The sequence below is a fragment of the Sinocyclocheilus rhinocerous genome, unplaced genomic scaffold (genome assembly GCF_001515625.1).
Source record: "Sinocyclocheilus rhinocerous isolate Xijiao unplaced genomic scaffold, SAMN03320098_v1.1 scaffold1157, whole genome shotgun sequence".
NCBI classification, from domain to species: Eukaryota; Metazoa; Chordata; class Actinopteri; order Cypriniformes; family Cyprinidae; genus Sinocyclocheilus; species Sinocyclocheilus rhinocerous.
Window position 1 is genome coordinate 284800 of NW_015631716.1, and position 6515 is coordinate 291314.

A 6515-nucleotide genomic window follows, 5' to 3' on the forward strand; every position below is an offset into this window, starting at 1 on the left:
ATCAAATCATGTTTTGAGCGGTGATGATGATTTTGCCAATTAGTTGAGGCTGGACTAGTGAGAATCACTACTCACTATTACACATGGTCCATTCCCGAGATCTATAGCCACCCTCGATTTGGCAATCTCCATACAGGACTAAATGTGATAAGAAATGAATTATACTATTGATGAGGTCCTTAACAAGGTAATAACCGCACTCCCCAGTCAATAATTATTCCGATAAGAATATCTTTATTATGAAAATGCCGACTACAGCAGAAAGTCACTGCACCAAAACAATACCCAGTGGTGTAATTGCCTTTGTCTGAAATTATAGTTTTCATTAAATGGAATGCTTGCAATGCATGTTATTGATTGTTTAAATAAGACTCGATATCTTCCTGTTTCAAAGCACTGTGAAATAAATTGCATGTGTAATATTCCAAAGCATTGTTGTGTCTGTTCATCAATGTTATGAGATTCACAATATAACGAGTCAAGGACTATTGGCCACAATAACTGCTGTATCTAAATAGACTAATTTTATGGGGTTAGATCACAGACAGAAAAAAAAAAAAAGCAAATTGCTGCCTCTCTCCTCATGACATCATCTACTGTGTGATCAGAATGGAGAGGGGAATATGACAGACTTGTGCTGCATTCCTACTAAATATTCCTATTAAAGCCACAACCCAGCTAACAGGGAGCATTCTCTGAACTTTGGCTGATGTTCTGGCAAGATTCTCTCAGATTAATGAACAAACATTCTTTGAGTAACATTAATAGAACATTAGTTCAAAATTATCTGGTCTTTAATAACATTCTCAAAATGTTATCAAAAACCTTATGCACAAAAACCTTATTGATGCACCTTTGATGGATACCTTGTTCTTTTTTTTCTGAAATGTTGTTGTTGGTTATGTAACATTTTTAAAACATTACTACTTACTACTTGATTCAGAATGTTCAGGGAACGTTCAAAAGTAACGGTCCCATAATGATTGCAAAATGATGAAATAGAAGTTTAATTGGTTTTCTGACAATTGCCAAGAAAAACCAAGAAAAAAATATTTTAAAAAACTGAATGTTTTGAATGTTTAGAGAACATTTTGAAATAATGTTTTCATAACTAACTATGGTAACGTTAGCAAAACGTTCTGAGAACATATTTTAGTTAGCTGGGAAAGGCCTTTGTTTTATGCATACGGAAAAAATGGCGGTGTTTCACTAAGTTTTGCAGGTGTTTGCAGACTGTTAAAAAATAAGTCTGGACAACCAATACTAATGGTTATTTTGTATGTTTAAAATTGAGCCAACAGATTCAAATCAACAAAAAAGCTAATTTACACACGTGTCTTGGCAGACAAAAGTTTTAGCATCTTAAAAGAGCACAAATCAGAGATATTTTATGTTATGGATGTTCAATTGCATTTTTCCATGAGTCATGAGCTTAATACTTTTGGTTCTTGTTGATCTAATGACTGGTCCCTGTTCTCTGGCTGTTGGGTTGGAGGTCTGTTAACCTGTTATTGTGTTTATATTTACTGCATTACAATCTAAGAGACTGGTCAGTGGTCAAAGTACAGTAAAATAGACAAAAGTAACAATGGGTTGATCGAATATTCAGATTCTATGGTGGGAAGTCATTATTAGGGTGTAAACTTAAGTCTCTTTTACCTTATTGGTTCTGAAAGGGGACAACCTTGGGGAAAAAGCTGCGTTTGGATGGTTTGTAAAGTTTTTGACAGGGCTATCACTACCACTTTCTGGTCTGGGGTCTTTGTAGGAGTTTTGTTCCTCTTCAACTTCTTTTACTTCCATCTGTGGGAGAAGAAAACATTCAGCTTTTAGTTTTGGTATTCAATAATCTGCATGACTGAAATGTGACATCGTGTATATTGCTTGTCGTTTTCACCTGTTCAATGGGAAGATCCACCTTCATATTTTCATCTTCCAGTACTTCAGATGATACTACTGCCTCCTTCCTTTTGTTGGTGGCTCTGAAGACACTTTTTTCTGAATAGACCGATAAAATCCTAATTACATGCATCATATGTTGGATGCATCCATTAGTACACACAATTCTCTTCATTTTTAAAAGCATCCAAAGTTTCATATTTAGAAAAGACTGCATCAACTATCATCCTAAATATTTAATCAAAAGCAACCATTCAAGATTTTACTGTAACTTATAAGATAAACAGATAGGAGGTGCATGTTTTTCTAGAGTTTCACAGGCCCAAATGATAGAAAATATTTCAAATCAGAGCATTTAGGGAGAGCAGCATGAAGTAGGATCAGGTTAGTCCGTTAGTAAGAACCTTGAAACCCTGTTTCCACAACTAAGCTTCACTGTTCGCAGTGAAATTATATTGTAAATAGACAGGCTCTGTTGTGACTAACTACAAATCAATTAATGTTTGTTACAAAATGCTCAATATCTTTTCTCAAAACATAGCCTATTAATAACACAGACAAAGAAAAAAAAACCTGTCTGGAGTCTGGAGATGAAACATCTTGTTTCGGCAGACAAGACATGAGGGTTAAAGTGATAAACTCTCTTCAGCATTACCCAGAACACTTCACCTCACATCAAATCAAGTCAGTCCGAGCTCAGCACTTCACAAAGCATTTAATGGGCTTTCTTGATCCTGAGATGCAAACTGCATTCATCGGTGCCTTTGACATTCAAAGGTAAGGCAATCTTGGCTAATGATAGGCTGACAGCAGATGCACTCCTCCTCCAGTAGGTGATGGGAATGGCTCTCGCAGTCATGGCATGTTTGATTACCCCTCTGCAGCGATTGATGTAGTTAAAAGGAGGTTTCTTTGTTTAATTTTTTTCGGTTTCTGCCATTAAGAATGGCATTATGTGAATCTTCTGCCCCATGGGACATGATCAAGTGTCCAGAGTAGGTATGAGCCTTCATCGAGGGGCTTTTATAAGCATGGCTGCAGACATACCGTCCGAGGCTAATGCGAGATCTGCATGAGTGAGGGAAACTCAACTCCATCACAAGGACTGCTGGCTCGGCTCTTATGAGCAAAGTGAAGGCAGCTCCGGAGCGCCTGCAATTACTCACTGAATGACCTCATGGCATGTAAAAGACACAATGCACTTGCTCAGTCAAAGTCTAGTTCGGTTAATCCAGTGCACAAAAAGTGTCAAAAAAAATCTCATTCATGTGTGTCCCCTCAGATTTGTGAGCCAGATGGATTTTGAATATAACAAAATATATACATAAACAACAAATAAGAAAAAAATAATAATAATAATATGCACAAATGTTGTAAAATAATTATGAAATGAATTATTTAAAATATATAATATAAAATGTATCATTTAAATAATGAAAGCGAAAGAACAGAAACCAATATAGAGAACCAACAGAGAAAAATCTGAGAGAATGAGAGAGAGAGATTTCTCATGAATAACTTATGAACATTTTGATTACCTATCAGAAAAAATGGAAACATTTTGTTTTCCCTGGCATAGCTAACAAGGCACTTGCATACATTTTAAACAAAATGGCCTGATTGAATTTATCTATGATTTAAAGCCCTCCGCAGCATTTGAATACATGCTGAGCTTTAATATTCCTCTCACAGGATGGCATTCTATCCAAGAATGAGAGTGTATTTCCCTAATGTAGGTGGGCTTTAGAGAACAGCCTGTCAATTCAAAGCAATTTGTGGCACACACACGCCTGCGCTCGCTGTACCGCGCCGCACACATGCAAGAGTACAAGATCCCTCTTTTTTGCCACTCTCTCTCACTCCCTTAATCATAAATGCATCACAATCACACAGCAGAGATGGTATAAGAGAAAGACGAAGCACAAGAGAGGAGAAAATACGACTTCTACAAAAACAACAGCTACAGTGCCTATCAGCAATTATGTAAAACGTCTGTATCTGCGAAGGAAGAGGCGGGAAACGGAGCTCTAGGGAGACAGAAGGAAAATCGTATCACAACTTGCCACACTCACCCGCCGTAGTAAAGAGATCTGGGATTTTCGAGCCCTGCCCAGGCTGTTTGGCGTAAAAAACAGAGCCGGCGCTGTCCACTCCTGGTTTTGCGAACTACAAGAGTAGAAAAAGCAATCTTCAAATAAAGACCATACATGGCTTTGATTCGATCTGATGCTTAAAGTGTGTCTACAATCTTTTGATAACAAGAAACAACTGTGTTTCAACCACAGCCCGTTCTTCCTCTTTTACTCTTTTTTTTCACATTTTCCATTGACCTCAATTTTTCACGAGCTGATATGTTTTGTAGCTCCCCAGCGACTGGCACGGCATTGAATTCATCTGGTTCCAATACATCCCATGCACAACCTATCAATCACCAGAGAGCACAGCAAACTAATCATTTATTGATGAAACAGGGTAGCCATGAATTTCTAACTGCAACAGTCTTATTTATCAAGCCAGATCAAACAATGAGGATCCAAACAAGCTTTAAAAAAAGAGACTTGGAGGGAATAACTTATTCTTCAGCAGACAGTTATTGATGATGAAAAAAGAAGACTGGGGCACTGGAGACACAGAGAGAGACAGAACACTCGGAAGAGTTAAGAGTGATGCTTTTGACAGCAGGATGCATGTCTGAATTAATACTCTTTTGTAGCTCCCCAGCGACTGGCACGGCATTGAATTCATCTGGTTCCAATACATCCCATGCACAACCTATCAATCACCAGAGAGCACAGCAAACTAATCATTTATTGATGAAACAGGGTAGCCATGAATTTCTAACTGCAACAGTCTTATTTATCAAGCCAGATCAAACAACGAGGATCCAAACAAGCTTTAAAAAAGAGACTTGGAGGGAATAACTTATTCTTCAGCAGACAGTTATTGATGATGAAAAAAGAAGACTGGGGCACTGGAGACACAGAGAGAGACAGAACAGTGGGAAGAGTTAAGAGTGATGCTTTTGACAGCAGGATGCATGTCTGAATTAATACTCACGCAAAAGGTAATTTTCTTCCAGCAGTCAGTGCATACCAGATCTACCACTGGGAGCAAGGTGAGCCATTTCTGGCACAGTGAGGGAAAGAGAAGGCTTTAATACATTTTTCTCCAGCTCTCGCCACTGTTAGCTGGCTTCATAGAGAGGCAGCTTGGGGGTACTTCACTGATCTCCGTCTTCCACTGGTACACACTACGGGCAATGGTGTTTGCAAGCCCACTAACATGGGGTTTGGGGAATAGCTGAATATTTGTTCTACTCACTTGCTTTTTTCTGCCTGACATGTCTTTGAATTTGAACAGACGTTGGTGGGCAAAGGAGAAATAAAACAACAGAACTGTCAAAAGTTCTGATGGAATATTCACTTCAGTTAGTTCAAATTCATTCAGAATTCAAGTTCATAAATTACACATTCAGGATGAACGTGCCGAATTCACGATCTGAAAACTCTGTGAAAAAATGCTGGAAATTCATAAACTCAAGTGGTTGTTCATGTATTACTAGATTAATGAGAGTAAGTGAGTTTTTGAATTGTTTAAGATCACTTTTAATTTAGTCCCAGCTTCAGACAGCCTCCCGGTGGACCACTCACAGTCCACTCACAGACCATTTGATTCATGTTGCACAAAACTGGCAACACCGCTCGAAAATTGGTAGTTCCAATCTGATTGGACGGCCATTCAATTTCACTTGTCCGCCTGTAAACAAATGCACATTTAGAAGGTGCTGGGTTAATACAATGAGGAAGAACTAATCTACACCTATCAATTCTCATGTTATCTAGGTATCTATTACAGATAAAAACAATCCTTAAGCGGCATTAAAAATATAAAAATTCTGGTTAGTAACTTTATATGCCAGTCGGATGGATTCCCATCTATTCCCATCTAAGTGGCCGATTCTTGACCAGAATAACGCTGCCTTCATGTGCTATTGAAAAATTTTGTACTTTCCACTCAAGTGCTTTGTTGTCAGAAAGAATAGGAATTATGGAGGACACCAGGCTCATTCTTACCTATTTCTTGGGGAAATCTTATTAAAGCCAAAATGGAAAGTCAATATCAAATGGATATTGAATAAAATGTAGTATCCCGTTAACTGACAACCATATAAACATTAACCACACTATACATTCACTGCACTATCTAGGAAATTCGGTCAAATAAATGCTGTTTGCACTGTGGAAAATACATACAATTTGCATCAAATGTAAATTTATATGACTGCGATGGCAAGAGAAATCAATGTAACTGCTGTGGGAAAAAAATGAATAAAACTTAACAGTCACTATAGTAATATAGTTCTCTCCTCCACCATGTCTAAAGTTTACGGCCCGTCGAAATCGGAAACTCGGGCATCAAATACCCTGTTAACATTTTTTGTATTAAAGGGGTCCTATTATGCTCTTTTACAATGTCTTGAATTTGTTTTGGGGGTGTACTAGAACATGCTCTCATGCTTGGTGGTTCGAAAAACGCATTATTTTTTACATAATTTACATTATTACAATACCTTTCTCCCCAGTCTGGCACAAACGGCTCGATTAGTTCCGGGTTTG

At 37.9% G+C, this 6515-nt stretch overlaps 1 pseudogene; it reads right to left on the reverse strand.

Moving 5' to 3' along the window:
• LOC107741862 (doublecortin domain-containing protein 2C-like) overlaps positions 1-6515 on the reverse strand; it is a 27599-nt pseudogene that overhangs the window by 5228 nt on the left and 15856 nt on the right.